This window comes from Oryx dammah, unplaced genomic scaffold, assembly GCF_014754425.2.
Source record: "Oryx dammah isolate SB20612 unplaced genomic scaffold, SCBI_Odam_1.1 HiC_scaffold_11210, whole genome shotgun sequence".
Lineage (NCBI taxonomy): Eukaryota > Metazoa > Chordata > Mammalia > Artiodactyla > Bovidae > Oryx > Oryx dammah.
This window is the reverse complement of record NW_024080603.1, coordinates 3,274,771-3,294,020: the sequence shown is the minus strand read 5'-3', so window position 1 is coordinate 3,294,020 and position 19,250 is coordinate 3,274,771.

The following is a 19,250-nucleotide window of genomic DNA, read 5'->3' as shown; positions in this document are numbered from 1 at the left end:
CTTCTAAATACCCCAAGGACCAACTTGCAAAGACAATATATATATTGTCTTTTTTTTTTTCCCCAGAAGAGAGAAATGAAGCAAATGCAGACAGAAGGAGGCACAAGGATTCAGGGAGTATCCTGGCGGCTTTTTCTCCCCTCTTCTAGATCTTTCTGAGACTCCTGCTGTACCTCCATCCTGGGGCTCATGAGACACATCTGTTTCCTGCTAACACACTTCTTTTTGCTTAAGCTAAAGACTTTGTTCCTTGAAACTAAAAAATTATGTTCTAATACAGTTAGTAAATAGGTTTAAAGAAAAAGATTATTTCATGCCATGCAACTGTATGGTGCTTCTTCTCTAATACTATTTTATGTACTCTGGGGAAGCCTTGTGCTCTTTAAAACTGGTCCCCCGAATGTGACAGTACTGCCTTCAGCAGCAATCTCACTCCTAGGTATTGATCCTGAAAGTGAACGCGAAAGTCGCTCAGTTGGGTCCGACAACCCCGTGGACTATACAGTCGTTGGAATTCTCCAGATCAGAATACTGGAGTGGGTAGCCTTTCTCTTCTCCAGGGATCTTCCCAACCCAGCTATCAAACCTAGGTCTCCCGCATTGCAGGTGGATTCTTTACCTGCTGAGCCCCCAGGGAAGCCCTGTTGTTTATCCTAGAGAAACGAAGTTTTATCCTTACACAAGAACCTGTGCACAACTGTGTTCATAACTGCCAAACACTGGAAGCAACACCAATGTCTTTCAATGGGTGAATGGACAAACAAACTGTGGCACATCCATAGAAGGAAGAGCTGCTCAGCAATAAAAAGGAACAGGTTATTGATGTGTGAACCACCTGGGGTGCTTCTCAACAGTATGATGTGGCAGGAAGGAATTCATCCTCAAAAGGTCACACTCTGGTTTCATTTAGGTGACCTTCTCAAAAAAGTCATAGACCTCAGTGACGGAGGACAGCTCAGTGGTCTGGGGAGCAGGAATGGGGAGAAAGTGTGGCAATGAAGGAGCACAGCAGGGGAGTGTCCCTGGCTGATGGGTGGACTGTTCTGTATTGATGGTGGCGGTGGTTGCACAAATGTATGCATGTGTTAACAGTCGCAGAGATGCACACGAAAGTTGACTTTACAGCGTGATCATTGAAAAATAAAATTTAGAAATATAACAGGGCTGCAATCAACTCTGTTGGTGTACTTTTAGTTTTCTCCTTTGCTGCTTTGACTTGGTGACATCAGTTACCAACATGGTGAGAAAACTCAGGTGTTAAATTATGAGCCTTTTGCTTTGTTCCCTCTTTTACCAATGGCAGAGGCACCAATTGAAGATGCTGGAACATGTCTTGTGAGAGGACAGATGCAGCTGATGAGAAGGGGTGTGAGAGCTGCTGTGGAGTGGGGCCTTGGCCTCATTGTGGACAGAAACTCAGACTCTCCCCAGCCAGTGCCTTTACACTCTTGGAAGAAGCTTTTCAACACCTCCATGGGGTCACACTGCTTCCCTGCATCTTGGCCTCTAACCTTCCCTCCCTTTCCCCCTGAGAAAGATCTGCTGTCACCTCCCTTTACAGCAGTGGCTTTCAATCTCCACTGTGCACTGAAATCACCTGGGGAGCTTGATAAACTCCTGGTGCCCAGACCAGACTCTGGATCCATGAACTTGAACTCTCTGGGGAAGAGGTCAGGCAACAGTAATCTAAAATCTCCCTGGTGGATTGCAATGGGCAGCCAAGACTGAGAGGCACTCACTGCACTGTTTATTCGTTTACCTACACCAGACGGTAGGGGAATGCGGGCTCCTGATGGTGTTGTGTATCTGATTGGCTCTGGAGGATTCCCTTCCTTTGGGGGCTTCTGGCTCTCCCTTGCTTCCCTTGTTGCCAACCTGTGAACACTGTCACCATCCTTCTCCCTCTCTGCCCAGCCACTTGGGATGGATCGGAGGGACAGTTGAGAGGTTGTTGTTGAATCATGACGCCAGGATTCTTCGCCCCTGGAGAAGAATTCAATCCGGGGCCAGAGACGAGGCTTGATCACTCAGAGCTTTTGTGTAATAAAGTTTTATTAAAGTATAAAGGCGATAGAGAAAGCTTCTGACATAGGCATCAGAAGGGGGCAGAAAGAGTACCCCCTTGCTAGTTTTAGCAATGGAGTTATATACTCTCCAGTGAGTCCAAAGAATGTCTGGAGGTTGTAAAGACCTCACCAGACCTACTATTTCTCACTTTCACTGTATAATCATAAGGGATTTGATTTAGGTCATACCTGAATGGTCTAGCGGTTTTCCCTACTTTCTTCAATTTAAGTCTGAATTTGGTAATAAGGAGTTCATGATCTGAGCCACAGTCAGCTCCTGGTCTTGTTTTTGTTGACTGTATAGAGCTTCTCCATCTTTGGCTGCATAGAATATAAGCAATCTGATTTTGGTGTTGACCATCTGGTGATGTCCATGTGTAGAGTCTTCTCTTGTGTTGTTGGAAGATGGTGTTTGCTATGACCAGTGCATTTTCTTGGCAAAAATCTATTAGTCTTTGCCCTGCTTCATTCCGCATTCCAAGGCCAAATTTGCCTGTTACTCCAGGTGTTTCTTGACTTCCTACTTTTGCATTCCAGTCCCCTATAATGAAAAGGACATCTTTTTTGGGTGTTCATTCTAAAAGGTCTTGTAAGTCTTCATAACCGTTCAACTTCAGTTTCTTCAGCATTACTGATTGGGGCATAGACTTGGATAACTGTGATATTGAACGGTTTGCCTTGGAGACGAACAGAGATCATTCTGTCATTTTTGAGATTGCATCCAAGTACTGCATTTTGGACTCTTTTGTTGACCATGATGGCTACTCCATTTCTTCTGAGGGATTCCTGCCCACAGTAGTAGATATAATGGTCATCTGAGTGAAATTCACCCATCCCAGTCCATTTTAGTTCACTGATTCCTAGAATGTCGACGTTCACCCTTGCCATCTCCTGTTTGACCACTTCCAATTGGCCTTGATTCATGGACCTGACATACCAGCTTCCTATGCAATATTGCTCTTTACAGCATTGGATCTTGCTTCTATCACCAGTCACATCCACAACTGGGTGTTGTTTTTGCTTTGGCTCCATTCCTTCATTCTTTCTGTAGTTATTTCTCCTCTGATCTCCAGTAGCATATCGGGTACCTAATGACCTGGGGAGTTCCTCTTTTGGTTTCCTATCATATTGCCTTTTCATACTGTTCATGGCGCCCTCAAGGCAAGAATACTGAAGTGGCTTGCCATTCCCTTCTCCAGTGGACCAGGAGACAGGGATCAAGACCATCCCCATGGAAAAGAAATGCAAAAAAGTAAAATGGCTGTCTGGGGAGGCCTTACAAATAGTTGTGAAGAGAAGAGAGGCAAAAAGCAAAGGAGAAAAGGAAAGATACAGGCATCTAAATGCAGAGTTCCAAAGAAGAGCAAGAAGAGATAAGAAAGCCTTCTTCAGTGATCAATGCAAAGAAATAGAGGAAAACAACAGATTGGGAAAGACTAGAGATCTCTTCAAGAAAATTAGAGATACCAAGGGAATATTTCATGCAAAGATGGGCTCGATAAAGGACAGAAATGGTCTGGACCTAACAGAAGCAGAAGATATTAAGAAGAGGTGGCAAGAATACACGGAAGAACTGTACAAAAAAGATCTTCACGACCCAGATAGTCATGATGATGTGATCACTAACCTAGAACCAGACATCTTAGAATGTGAAGTCAAGTGGGCCTTAGAAAGCATCACTACAAACAAAGCTAGTGGAGGTGATGGAATTCCAATGAGCTGTTTCAAATCCTGAAAGATGATGCTGTGAAAGTGCTGCACTCAATATGCCAGCAAATTTGGAAAACTCAGCAGTGGCCACAGGACTGGAAAAGGTCAGTTTTCATTCCAATCCCAAAGAAAGGCAATGCCAAAGAATGCTCAAACTACCACACAATTGCACTCATCTCACACGCTAGTAAAGTAATGCTCAAAATTCTCCAAGCCAGGCTTCAGCAATATGTGAACCGTGAACTTCCTGATGTTCAAGCTGGTTTTAGAAAAGGCAGAGGAATCAGAGATCAAATTGCCAACATCCGCTGGATCATGGAAAAAGCAAGAGAGTTCCAGCAAAACATCTATTTCTGCTTTATTGACTATGCCAAAGCCTTTGACTGTGTGGATCACAAGAAACTGTGGAAAATTCTTCAAGAGATGGGAATACCAGACCACCTGACCTGCCTCTTGAGAAATCTGTATTCAGGTCAGGAAACAACAGTTAGAACTGGACATGGAACAACAGACTGGTTCCAAATAGGAAAAGGAGTACATCAAGGCTGTATATTGTCACCCTGCTTATTTAACTTCTATGCAGAGTACATCATGAGAAACGCTGGACTAGAAGAAATACAAGGTGGCATCAAGATTGCTGGGAGAAATATCAATAACCTCAGATATGCAGATGACACCACCCTTATGGCAGAAAGTGAAGAGGAGCTAAAAAGCCTCTTGATGAAAGTGAAAGTGGAGAGTGAAAAAGTTGGCTTAAAGCTCAACATTCAGAAAAAGAAGATCATGGCATCTGGTCCCATCACTTCACGGTAAATAGATGGGGAAACAGTGGAAACAGTGCCAGACTTTATTTTTTTGGGCTCCAAAATCACTGTGGATGGTGACTGCAGCCATGAAATTAAAAGATGCTTATTCCTTGGAAGAAAAGTTATGACCAACCTAGATAGCATATTCCAAAGCAGAGACATTACTTTGCCGACTAAGGTCCATCTAGTCAAGGCTATGGTTTGTCCTGTGGTCATGTATGGATGTGAGAGTTGGACTGTGAAGAAGGCTGAGTGCCAAAGAATTGATGCTTTTGAACTATGGTGTTGGAGAAGACTCTTGAGAGTCCCTTGGACTGTAAGAAGATCCAACCAGTCCATTCTGAAGGAGATCAACCCTGGGATTTCTTTGGAAGCAATGATGCTAAAGCTGAAACTCCAGTACTTTGGCCAACTCATGAGAAGAGTTGACTCACTGGAAAAGACTCTGATGCTGGGAGGGATTGGGGGCAGGAGGAGAAGGGGACGACCGAGGATGAGATGGCTGGATGGCATCACTGACTCGATGGACGTGAGTCTGAGTGAACTCTGGGAGATGGTGATGGACAGGGAGGCCTGGCGTGCTGCAATTCGTGGGGTCGCAAAGAGTCGGACACGACTGAGCGACTGAACTGAACTCAACTGAACTGAACACCAGACCTACTCCCATATTTTACATTTTAAGATAACAGAATTAGCCAGAAGGTTTAATCCAGAGACTGTCCTCAGGCAGAATACATTATTGTTATATAATCCTAAGGAATGTAGAGAAGGAAAAAAAGTTTGTCCTTTCTTCCTCCTTGAGAATTCCAGACCCCTCTCTCCTTGAGGACCCCTGGACTTCTTATCAACCTGCCTTGGAAATGACTCTCTCACAGTCGACCCAGCTTTTAGACTCACTCTGGCAGGGAGGGCATGAGGTTTGGAGGAGCTGGGCCCTGTCTCAGCTGCAGCATGAGTTTGGAGCACCGATGCCCGCTTGTGGACAGGGTGCGCTCGGTCTGGCCTCCCACAGTGCGGTGTTCACCCTCCTGTCACAGCACTGCCCGCACCCCATGCTGCCTGCCTGTGTCTGCCCCACATGTGTGTGCGGGGCATCACTCCAAGCCTTGGTTGGTGATTGGTCCTATTCCCTCAAGTCTAGCACATTTAGAAACAAAATCTCGGCACTGGGCCTAATCCTCTCCAGCCTCTGTCCAGGGCCCGGGACCCTGCTTCCCATGCCCCTGGCTCCCAGCTCGAATGGGACCAGTGGCCACAAGCTGATCCTGGGTATCCTGACAGCTTCAGCTCCTCCTTATCCTGACTCCTCCTGGCCTTGAATTCTGCCTATCAGGCTACGTTCACTCATTCCTTCCTTGGTGGTCTTGCTCTCCATTGCCTTCTCCCATCCTCCTCCTCTTCCTGTTGCCTGTACTCCAGACCCTGGGGACCTAGAAAGACTGACAGCTGAATTAATTTCTCAGGTGTGATTTAGCTCACTGTAAGAACCGGGTCCTTCCCTCCCTTCTCTCCACATCTCCTGCCCTCCATATCCAGAGCTCACTGTCTGGTGCAGGTAAATGAATGAATTCCAATGCAGCACAAGGAGTGTCCTAAAAGAGGGCTGTAGAAAAAGCCTTAGGAGGTAGAAGAAGGCACATTTTCCTCCATAGATGTGTGTGTGGGAAGGACCTCGCATAGGATGTATTCAAGCAGGGTTTTGAAGGATGAAGAGGAGTTCATCAGTAGACAAGGAAGAAAGGGCATGCCAGGAACACGTCACAGATTAGGCAGCAGCATGCCTACAGAGGCAGTGCAGTTTGTCCCTGTATGTTTTCCTTTGTGGACTCTCATTCAACTCCTCTCTGCCCTCAGACTTTGTGGGGAAAAACTACTTTACTGAGATAAATGATTTAAAATGAAAACTTTTTTTTACTTCTCTTCTGAGGAGTCAGTGGCCAAACAATTGCGATGTAGGCAGAAGGCTTTGCTTAAAGCAGCATCTGATGAACTTTCAGTAAGGAATATTTGAAGCAAGTATAATTCACAGATTTTCCAAGTTAACCTTTTCTTTGTCGTTTTTAATTCAAAGACATTCTTTGTCCTAAAAAGAAACCCTCATTGGCCTTGGAAATTGCTTTCACAGTCCTGTGGATGTTGAGGTATGCAGCAACAGCCCCCACCACTTGTTCTTTTATAAGATAACAGCAGCAGCCTCAACCACAAGGGCAGAACCAAGAAATGAGAATCAACATTTTCCCCAGAGACAAAGAATGAACGTGGGGCTTGGGGTTGAATGGACAGAACTTAGTGGAAAAATGGAAAAGGTGACTTTCAGGCTTGTACAATGGGATTTGGTGGGGTGTGCAGCCAGTTGCTGGATTGGAGAACCCCTTCTCTAGACCACGCTTATGGGAAGCTGGAGAGGGGGGGTGGGAGACAGGCTGAACCCAAGGATTTCTAAACAGTAAGCAGCAGGAGCAGTGATGGTTTCTTGTAGCAAGAATCTTCTGAGTTGGGAGCTGCTGTTGGGAGATAAGTTGGCTGCAAATAGTAGCAACAGTTATATAGCTACATTGGAAAGATAACAGATTTTGACATGAGATGCCAAGGATTCACTGAAGAAGGGAACTGATGCTGAAGCTGAAGTTCCAATATTTTGGGCACCTGATGCAAGGTGCCAGCTCATTGGAAAAGACCCTGATGCTGGTTGAGGGCAGGAGGAGAAGGGGGTTACAGAGGATGAGATGGTTGGATGGCATCACCTACTCAATGGACATGAATTTGAGCAGACTCCAGGAGATAGTGAAGGACAGGGAAGCTACAGCACATGGGGTTGCAAAGAGTTGGACACAGCTTAGCAACTGAACAACAACAACCTAGGATTAGCTCATTGACTTACACCAAATCAGTGTAAGTCACCAAAGGCTTACATCCAAGGGACTGTATGGGAAAGCTCCGGGTGAGTTCCGTGTTGGCAGCTGGGTTGCAGAGAGAATGTGTTCCCAGCCTGTGTTCTTTTCATACCTGGTCCATCCCGTGCCACAAGGGGCAGAGTCCCATGTGGACACACCAATTTTGTGTCTAAGGTGTGTTTACACTTCTCCCACATGGCCATTTGTAGATACTCATGGAGTCAGAGGTATGGATGCACAGTACAGATTGCTCTTGGAAGCACGGCACCAAGGAAGAGATCCAGGCAGCCAGAAGCACACTGGGCTGTCTGGGCAGGAATTGCAGATCATGGTTTCAGAGCTCAAGGTGGGGAGGAGGGGTGGGCTGGGGGACTGTGGACTCATTCACCCATGTGGAGTGCTGAAGAAGAGAGCCATATTGGGCCACAGTAGGGGCCCACCTTGTCTGGTCTTAAGATAATAAGACTTAGAATTACGCTAACCAATATGGTAATGTGGACCACATGTGGCTGTGTATGTTTAAATTAATTAAAATTAAATAACATTTATATTTAGTTCCTCAGTTGCATTGGCCACATTTCAAGAACTCCATATGGCTCCTGGCTATCACACTGAACATCACAGATACGAGTCCTTTCCTTTATCATAGGAAGTTCTACTGGACAGTGCTGGTCTGGGGGCTGAGAGAAGCAGAGTGATTTGTACAGTGTCCTGGAATAGATAGATCTGGGGCTGAAATTTGGAAGAAAGGCTGTCTGATTCTGAATCCTCTGTTCACTTTCCTTTCCTGACCTTGAAAAAACTAACTTTAACTCTCCCAGCCTGTTCTTTTGTCTGTAAAACAAAAATAAATCCCTCAAATGGTGACGGTGAGGATTAAATGAATGCCCACAACAGACTAGATAGTTGGTTCTCAGTAAATTTGATTTCCTTCTCTAGTCTCAGCAGGGGCTGGAGAAAGAAGCAGTGGAAGGATTAAGAAGCTCTTTCTACTTCAGGTTCTCAAAATAAGAGAAAAATGGTTTGAAAATGGATGAAAGACACTCCCTGAATAAACACTTCAATGATTACACACCTACATTGGAAAGACAACTAATTTTGATGTGAGATACCAAGGATTGGCTAATTAAGCTCCAAAGTCAGAATAAGTCAGAATCTTTGTTTGAAAGATAAAAATAATTTCCCATGCAACTGGGCCTTTTTTCTTTCAAAGGTGTGGGAAACATATTCATTCTCTGATTATTAATAACTGCGAGTCAGGGAAGAATCCATTAGATGTTAAAACTCCACATTTAATGGCTTCTGAGAATGTATTATCTTGGAGTGCAAAGTTATGTACCCTTGACTCCCTGTAAGGATGTTAGTCAGACCCTTTGCCCTCCTACTCTGTGACCTTGAGGTCCTTTCCTCTCTCTGGGCTCATGGTTCCCTCTGGAAAGAGAAGAATGGATGAAGGGATTTTACAGCCCTTTCACCTCTGATGATGCAGAATTCTTTCATAAAGAACAATCTTAAAAAACAATTATTTTAAAAATTAGAAGTGGCTGGCTTTGTTGTTCATACATCTCAAGAGACTAGATATATTTAAGAAGGGGAAGACTTTTGTGCCATTTACTTGTAAAAGTGGGAGCTGGAAGCTTTTTTCTTTTTGCCTACATCATTGATGGAGGCAAACGAATTAGCCATGCAATAGAATTTGTTCTTCTAGATGAAAAGGAATGTATGAGTCCTTCCCTGAGGAAAGTTTTCTAATACCCACAATGCTGCAGATATTCATTCATCATTCATCCACAAATTCCAAAAATATTTGTGTTTAGCTCTGATAATGTGGACCAGGCAGTGTTCTGGGCACTGGGGAGGCAACAATGAGCAAAGTAGGCAGAGGTCTTTCTCACAGAGCTTACGTTCTAGTTGGGAGACAGATCAACAAGAAAAGAACTAAAGGCTGTCAAGTGTGCAATGCATCAGGTGATGATAAAACACCCTAACGAAGCAGATCAGTTCAGTTCAGTTCAGTCGCTCAGTCGTGTCCGACTCTTTGCGACCCCATGAATCGCAGCACGCCAGGCCTCCCTGTCCATCACCAACTCCTGGAGTTTATCCAAACTCATGTCTATCGAGTTGGTGATGCCATCCAGCCATCTCATCCTCTGTTGTCCCCTGCCCCCAATCCCTCCCAGCATCAGGGTCTTTTCCAATGAGTCAACTCTTTGCATGAGGTGGCCAAAGGATTGGAGTTTCAGCTTCAGTATCAGTTCTTCCAATGAATATTCAGGACTGAACTCCTTTAGGATGGACTGGTTGGATCTCCTTGCAGTCCAAGAGACTCTTAAAAGTCTTCTCCAACACCACAGTTCAAAAGCATCAGTTGTTTGGCTCTCAGCTTTCTTCACAGTCCAACTCTCACATCCATACATGACCACTGGAAAAACCACAGCCTTGACTAGATGGATCCTTTGTTGGCAAAGTAATGTCTCTGCTTTTTAATATGCTATCTAGGTTGGTCATAACTTTCCTTCCAAGGAGTAAGCATCTTTTAATTTCATGGCTGCAATCACCATCTGCAGTGATTTTGGAGCCCCAAAAAATAAAGTCTGACACTGTTTCCCCATCTATTTCCCATGAAGAGATGGGACCAGATGCCATGATCTTCGTTTTCTGAATGTTGAGCTTTAAGCCAACTTTTTCACTCTCCTCTTTCACTTTCCTCAAGAGGCTTTTTAGTTCCTCTTCACTTTCTGCCATAAGGGTGGTGTCATCTGCAAATCTGAGGTTATTGATATTTCTCCCAGCAATCTTGATTCCAGCTTGTGCTTTTGTGTGCAAATAAAGTATGCTATAGCCAGGAAAGGCTGGTATCTTGGATGAGTGTCCAGAGGAGACTTCCTTAAGGAGGTGACTTGAGTAGATTCTTGCATGAAATAAGGATGTGAGTCTGGTGCAAGAATGTTCCAGACAGGGAGGAGAGCAAAAACCAAAATCTTGAGATGGAAGAAGCCTTCACAGTTCTGAAGAACAGAAAGGCTGATGTGGCACGAGCTGGGGGTGCAGCTGAGGAGGTAGAGCAGGGAGAGTTGGAGGCAAGAGAGGCCAGAGTGATGATGGGGGGCTGGATCTGAGATCAGTCAGCTAACTCTAGCCCGGGAGCCAAATCCAGCCCGATGGCCAAGTTTTTAAATAAAGTTTTATTGACACATAGCCACCCCTGTTCATTTATTCTTGTCTGTGGCAGCATTCACACTGCAATAGAACATAAGTAGCTGTCACTGTATGACTTGCAAGGCCTAGAATATTTGCTATCAAGCCCTTCACAAGAGAACATTTTCTGTCTCCAGATTTAGATAATCATTTCACCTTATTTTCAACCTTACTGTGTCAAGATAACACCTCATAAAACAGAATATAGCTTGTTCTTTTTTCTTATATGATGTCTTCTATCTCCTTGTATTTTAGATGACTTATATTTGAAACTATTTCTATCACATTATGCTTTCCATTTGATCTATCCTGCTCTCTGCTTATGTTTTCTTCTGGATTACTTTGTTCCTTTGTATAGAGGCATTTTTCCTCAGTTGCAGTTTGTGGATTTATTTGTAAAAAGAGTGTGCAAATAAAATCACACTGCTGAGAAATGTCTTGATTAGGTACTGGATTAGAAATTTTATGTTTCACTAAGACAAAGCATATTCAAAAGCAGAGACATTACTTTGCCAACAAAGGTCTGTCTAGTCAAGGTTATGGTTTTTCCAGTGGTCATGTATGGGTATGAGAGTTGGACTATGAAGAAAGCTGAACACTGAAGAATTGATGCTTTTGAACTGTGGTGTTGGAGAAGACCCTTGAGAGTCCCTTGGACTGCAAGGAGATCCAACGAGTCCATTCTAAAGATCAGTCCTGGGTGTTCATTGGAATGACTGATGCTAAAGCTGAAACTCCAATACTTTGGCCACCTCATGCGAAGAGTTGACTCATTGGAAAAGACCCTGATGCTGGGAGGGATTGGGGGCAGGAGGAGAAGGGGACGACAGAGGATGAGATGGCTGGATGGCATCACTGACTCGATGGACGTGAGTCTGAGTGAACTCCAGGAGTTGTTGATGGACAGGGAGGCCTGGCGTGCTGCAATTCATGGGGTCACAAAGAGTCAGACATGACTGAGTGACTGAATGGAATGGAAGTGAACTGAAGACAAAGTAAGACAATTGATTGAATGGTTAAGATAAGCAGCATCATTGAACTCCTAATCTGAGAACTGGCTTTGCAAGCTAAAGAATGCATAGGAAGCCAACAAATGCAGAACAAAACAAAACTAAGTAATAAATAATTACTGAAAGCTTGGTTATCTACCTAAATATCTAAAAATGGTATCCGAAATGATAGCCTCCATACTTTTTCCAAATTTTTTGGGGGTTAAAGACACAAACATGCAATTAACCATCTTTGCCGGAACCAGCATGAGGAACTCCGCCCATGGCAAAGGTCATGAGGAAGGAGGCTTGGCATACGCAAAGGCGTGATCAAGCCTCAGGAAACCCCCTGTTCCCGAGCATCTAACCCCAAAACCAGAGTCTGTTTTATGCTCTCACCTACGCCTCTGACTTTACGGGGGGCTCTCCCCCATAACCAGTTCTCTTGGAGAAGGAGTAAACGTGCAGCAGCTCCAAGGCAATAAAAATTCCTGGGCGTGACAAGAGTGTTTCAGCTTACGGACTCCTCTGAAGGTTATCTAGCCCACCTGTATAGGTTTGTCTGGCCACATGTGATTGTTTACAGCCTCCCAATCTGAGAGGCACGAGATGTTTTAGACTTACTAAAGGCAAATTCTTTTGGGGAGTTAGAAATTATTAGTATAGTGGGTTGGTTAGGAATTATATTGGTGAAGGGTTTTTCATTTGTTGTGTCAATAATTGCTGCTAATTCCCTGCTCTGGGTGGGACAAGGATGTCTCAGGTCAAACCTCTCTGCTGACAGACTAGCTTGTGTGACAGGATTACCCATACTCCTGCCACATGATTGTTTACTACCTCTTAACCATAAACAGCACAGAGAGTTTTGGAGTATTTTGAGAGTCTTAATTAGCATAGGGCTTTTTCTTCTTGTTGAGTCAATGATTGCCGCCAGGCCTCCATATCCTTAGGCACCTGGGAATATATTAATCAATGTATTTGGAATGTAGAAAAGGAAATATAGTAGTTTTTATGGTTAGCAATACTAGACTTTTTGAGTTAATGGATTTTCTCTTTTGTAATAGATCACTGTACTTTATTATAAATCACTGTGTCCTTGCCATGTAAAAATGTAACTTTATCACTATCTTAAGACTAGATAGATCTTAAGGGGAGCATTGGTGAAAGGATTTTCATTTGTTGGGCTGATGTTTGCTGCTAAATCTCCATATTCCCTGCCCTTATAATGAATATAACTAACATATAGGAAAAATAAGTATTAACCTTTAAGCATATAGGAGAAATAAGTATTAACCTTTAAGATTAATCCTGTTAACCTTGGGTTAAATAAATTCCTTTCTTGATTGTAACTCACTATGCCCTCATCCCATAGGAATGCAACTTTATTTGGAGGGTGGTGCCGGGTTTAAGAAAAAACACCCTTGGAAAAAATAAGTTTTATGGTTCTCAGAAAGAAAGGATCATAAAATGTCAGCAGGTCTCATTCATGGCCAGAAGATGATGTAATATTCCTAAGACCTTTTTTATACATTTATGTGAAGCACCTGATTTTGATAAAGGTCAGGACTGCTGACTCCCGCGTGATTCTGTATTCATCCCTATATGTAACAAAAGGTATATAAGCAAACCCAAAAATAAAGAAATCGGATCAGTTTCCGGAAAGACTGATTCCCTCATGTCGTTCTTTTCTGCTCCCCGTTTTTCTGGCCGAATTCCCATCTGGTACATGGGTACCCACCAAGCCTATTAATTTTGCCTGGGCTTCTAAGATCGGACCGGGGGGCCCTCAGTGCCTCCTCTCCTTCGGGAGAACGGGAAGACGCCTGCGGCCTACGTAGGTGGTGATTGGTATCCCATGTGAACCAAGTTATTCGGCCTCTTTTTCTCTGCTAATCTTCTAATCCCTTTCTATCTGTAATTAAGTTATTTCCAAAGACGCCGACGCTGTCCCCCCACCTTTGAATCACCCTGGATCCACTGGGGCTGGACCCCGGCACATCTTCACCATTTTTAAGTGGGCAGCTCAGTGGCATGAAATACATTTACAATGTGTCATAGTCACCACCATCCATCCCGTAACTCTTCATCTTGTAAAACTGCAACTCTGTCCACATTAAACAAACAACCCCCCAGCCCCTGGCAACCCCATTGTACTTTCTGAGTATTGACATTTTTAAGATTTCTTTTTCCGTTTCAAATCAAATGTAAATAAGATCTGAGTATTGTAGTGAATTGACTTTGCAATTTTTTTTCTAGTTGAGTCATGTAATATATTTCAGTAAAAAAAGTTTTACCCTTGACATGCTATCGTTCCGTGGACTAGTTTTTCTATACAATTCTCACCACTTCAAGCCTGAACTAAGTGTCGCCACAAGATGTTTGCTTGCACGGGGTTGTCTGTCGATCCATCTCTGGGAAAGTCTGGCCTCTTCCCTTCTGGACAGTGTCTGCTGTGCCCTGCCTACCGCTTGCCCCTACATCTCCCTTCTCCATCTCCCTGAGGACTTTGTCCTGGTCCTTCTGTTCCTGCACCCTGCCTTCCCCTGTCTTGGTTTGTCACCTCCTTTTTTTTTTTTTTGAAACAGCATGCTCTCAAGCTGCTTCCTGAGAACAGGTGCACAGGTGTGCTGAGACCTTGCATTTCTGAAAATATTCTTCATCTCTATTCATACTCAATTAGCAATTCAGCTGGCTCTAGAATTCTCCACCAGAATTGATTTTTCTTCAGAATGTTGAAGGTATTCTTGGTTGTTTTCCAGTTTGCACTTGAACAATCCAGAGCAAGTCTTATACCTGATCTCTTAGATGTGACAGTTTTCTTGCTGGAAGCTTGAGAGATTTCTTTTCCCACTGAAGTTCTGAAATTTCACAATTATGTACTCTGGCATTGTTCTATTTTTATCCACTGTGCGGGGCCCTGGGTGGTGAGTTCTCTCTACCCGAACTCTCCTCTCTGCTTAGGGAAGTTTCTTGAATTACCCTGATGAACCTTTTCTCCTTTCTATTCTCCCTCTCTCTTTCTTGCCTTTTCTCCTTCTGAAGAAATTGTTTGAACATTGGGCTTCCTGGACCCCTTTAAAAAAAAAACTCCCCTTCTTTGTTTTCTTACTTATTTTGAAGGGGGAGGGGTGCAGACTTTCTCAACTCTTCCAACCCTGCTATTGAGTTTTTAATTTCAACTCTTCCCAAGATTTTTTTGTTCTTTGTTTCTTTTTATAGTATCTGATATCCATATCTTTTCGTGTGTTTCTAAGGATATTAATGATAACAAATGGCATGGAGAGCTTCATCAACAAGGTCATCTGGATGCTTGGAAGGCAAAATAACTTCTGTGGGGGGTGGGTAAAGAGGAGGGCCAGTGAGGAGGGAGCCCACTGGCGGGGAGGGGCGAGAAAGAAAAAGGGAGAAAGATGCAAATGACAGAGTGATAGATTATGGAGACAGTGGTGAGTAAAGAGTTTTAAAGGAAACCTTGCTTGGTTTTGTGCCATGCAATTTCCCCTTTGCATGCTCCCTAAGAGATCTTAGAATACAGACCTGCCTTCTCTTTTCAAGGCTTTTGTAACTGTCCTTGTATTTCCTTTGGCAGTGACCCAAAGCCAAGGGTACCTTTAGACTAACCCATTTTAATTTGGATTACTATGGATTTCTTAGGGGATCTGATTTCACCAGGGACCTCAGCTGGAAAGTTACTCTTCTCCAGGGAGGGTGTGGATTATAATCATCCTTGTCTGGCTCCCAGGAATTTTCCAAACCGGACAGAGAACTCCATGTCTAGGCAAGTAGAGTCACCATTTCTAGACCATCACTAAATAGCAAAGGGCATTTTGCAGAGAGCCTTGGAGGAAGCAGATCTCCCTAAGGATGGACTCAACATGGTTGTATTTAGAGGAGTTCTGAGCATGGACAATAGTGGGGAAAACTGAGGAACAAAGAAAACAGAGCCTCAGAATAGATGGGTCACTTATATGCAGACGCAGCTTTGCAGCAAAACCAGCAATCCCAGAAGAAAACAAGACGCACATTGGACTGCAGCAGATCTGAGCAGAAACCGTCTCTTTGCCTCATCTGCCTAGATTTCACCAACCGCTTAGTAAGAAGAAAATGGAAATTAATACTAGGACTCTGTTGTGAAGGATTAGTAGTTACTATTTATGATAGATGGGAATCCAAGCATGACCTCTTTCTTAGAAAGCTTGCACAGATGGCTGGCCGCTGGTCAAGAAAGAAATCAGAAATTCTGGAGCCTGGGTCACTTGCTTATGTTAGCTACATGCTGATACTGTTTCCACTTAGTGCAGAGCCTGCTTTTCACTAGTCTGTTGCCTTCGTGAGATCTCCTGCTACAGAGCTCCCAGACAAAATGTATGTATAGTATGGTCCTATTTTTGAAACTTTTTTTTTCTATATACACCCAAGTAATTTGGATAGAAAACAGATAAGATGGTACAATGTAGAAATATGCACAGTATTATTTTGATCAGCAAGGCTACCCAGTTTAAAATTTTTCGTTGTGTGTGTGTGTGTGTGGTGAAAGTGTAGTTGTTTATTGCAGTCACTTAACCATGGTGACTAATGCTCAGAAGACATGAACTTCCCAATGGGTTTCAGTTAAAATTTTTCTTTTAGCGTGTCTATATTTAAAAAATTTTTAATGTGAAGTCGATTACTTATATAATAAGATTTAAAGTTAGTATTTCAATAATTACAATGACTGGGTCACATCAGCTGGCATTTTTTGGTGCTCCCCCAGCACCAAGCACCTTGCTGGGAACCTCATAGGTGCTATCCCACTTCCTTCTCAGGGCATCCAATGAAGTAGCAGCTCTCCTTAGGCTCTTCTCACAGGGAAGGAGACCCCAGGTGGGAAGTCACGTGCCTCAGCTCACGCAGCTAGTGAGAGGCAGAACTGGGTTTTCTGACTTCAAAGTCACGTTTTGTTAAATTTTTATTGTTTATTTTTGTCCCCTTGAAGTGTTTCCTAAGGAAACGCTATGCAATGGAAGATGTGTAATGCAACATTTTTCCCCCAAAGATGTTGCCTCTCCTAAAATGACAACTTTATAAGCAGTATGTCTGCCCTGGCTCAGCGTGGAAGGAATTTACATGCATAAAATGATCCTTTTAGGCTGGACAGATTATAAAGCCTATATTTTATTTCCTTTTGATTTCCCCTGTATTCTTTGAGGTGACAGATGTTTTAGACCTCGAGTAAGAAATTCAATTAAAAACAAACAAAAAAACCCACCACGTCTCTGAAAAGCCAGTGTTTTCTTGGCATATTGGTAAGGTGCAAAACCTCTAGCATTTTAAAATGAAATATAACAGACACTATTCTGGCAGCCTTGGGAGCTCAAAGCCATAATCTCTGGTTTTTTGAAAAGTAAGCCAGGAAAATGCTATTCGGACCTTCGGCTCTGATGCGGTTATCTTTCCTGCATCCCCAGGACTGTGGATGTTGTTATCACGGCTGTCCAAGCCTCCAAGGTCATGCCTTCCCTGTGTCTGCAGCAGGCCAAGCCCAGCTTTGTCACCGAATTTCCACAGTGTCTTCATTTCTGCCTGGACCATGATTACTTCTGAGTCTCAAGCGTAGAACTTAGAATAGTTTTGGAACCATTTTCTCAGACCATTTAAGTTATTTCTTTGGGGGCGGGGCTATTTAGAGCTTTCTGACAAGGCCATATTTCAGCCAAGAAAGTGATGCACATTACCTTCAGAAGAATACTTCTGTTAAGCCATTCGGAGACCTGAGAAGTTGTATCACATCTCCCCACTCTTAGTATCCTCATAGCTTACCCATTCCCTTTATCAATCCATTCTTTACATGCCCCAGGGTAAATTTTCTAGGAAATAAAATCCCCAATCAGGTTGATCTCCTATTTTACATCATTCAAGGGCTTCTAGTCCTTCAGGGATGAAGTCCAGCCGTGTCAGCATGGCATTCAAGGCTCTTCTCTGTGGGATGTTTTTGCCAGTCTCACCTGGAGCAAACGCCCCTCTCCACCTACCTGCATTCCATCCACTGAAAATGACTTGCTTTCTCTTACTTATGCCACATACTCTGGAATGCTCACCTGACCCCTTGTCCATCCCAGAAACTCACCAAGGCACCAGGATTCTATGAAACTGAGTTCAAAAGCAACTACCTCTGGAAAGGTTTTCCTCCAACTCACTCTTTCCCTCCACTGCTCCATCCTACCTCTCCCACTGAATGATTCCTCTTGTCCTCTGTGCCCTGCTGTACTGTGTGCAACCCTCTGATACAGCACTTGTCATGCTGTTTTGTGATTACGCCACAACAGTGTTTAAGATGATAAGATTAACATGGATTTTGAGGTCAGCTGTGCAAGTTTGTGTAGGTTATTACAGCACCCCTCTCAGAATTAGTTCCCTCTCTGTGATTGGAGGTATAACAGAACCTCCTTGCAAGGTTGTAGAGATTAAATGAGACCATGCAAGCAAGGTCACCTGGCATGGCACCTGGATTCAGAAGCTCTCAGCTAGTGGCAGCCATGTCTTTTCTGTTGGTGATTGCCTCTGTGTTTGTGATCTTGTAATCCTGAGGAGTGGAATCATGGTTGGCTCATGTCTGTAACATAAATGCTGGGCACAGGGCCTGGCCCAGAAAATAGTTTGGGTTGTACAATGCAAAGCCCTGTGGAGGGTAGCCATCCTTGTTTGAATAATGGAAATGAATATTCCATTCACAATGTGCATTGGTACTCAAGCTTAGCACCATGCTAAGTTCCAAGCTTGGCCTCAGATCCCACCTGGAGTTCATATTTGCATAGCTGACTCTACTTCCCCACCAATCCTATAGGCTTTTTGCAAATTTTATGCTTTGAAGATTAGAGACTAATACTCGTATCTGAGCCCAAATTCACATTTTACTTTCGAATGCACCTTGACTCATCTAGTTGCTTAAAGTGATCCTTATCCTTGCAGAATTCCCTCAGATTCAAGAAATTGGGCAGAAGCCGAAACACAGGCAGTAAAGGTAAAATCCATTTCCTGGTTTAGTGACACCTTCTGTAAAAAGAATGGTTTGGGGGCCTTTGGAGACAATGGTTTGGAGAGAACCTCTTCTTGGAGTCACAGAGCCTGGGCAAGAAGGCTGGCTCTGGGTGACCCAACTCCGCCTCACTGCCTGCAAAGTCCTGATTTAGGCACCTATAGCTTCTTAAGGCTGATTCTGTGAAGTGTGTGCCGAACTGCATCTTCCCAGGGCCCAGACAGAGCAATTAGTGAAAAATGACTGAAGGTACTGCCTGCCAATGCAAGAGATGTAAGAGATGCAGGTTCCATCCCTGGATCGGGAAGATCCCCTGGAGAAGGGAATGGCAACCCACTCCAGTATTGCCTGGAGAATCCCCATGGACAGAGGAGCCTGGTGGGCTACAGTCCATGGCATCACAAAGAATCAGACACCCTGAAGTGACTTATCACGCATGCAGTGTTTGATAGGATTATCCCAATGGGAGCTCAGTTGTCCCTGTGCCAGCTTGGGTGGGTTGATGGGACCTGCTTGATTATGTGTCTCGGGGCTGACACAGGACTGATCCTAAGGGAGGAAGGTACCATGGG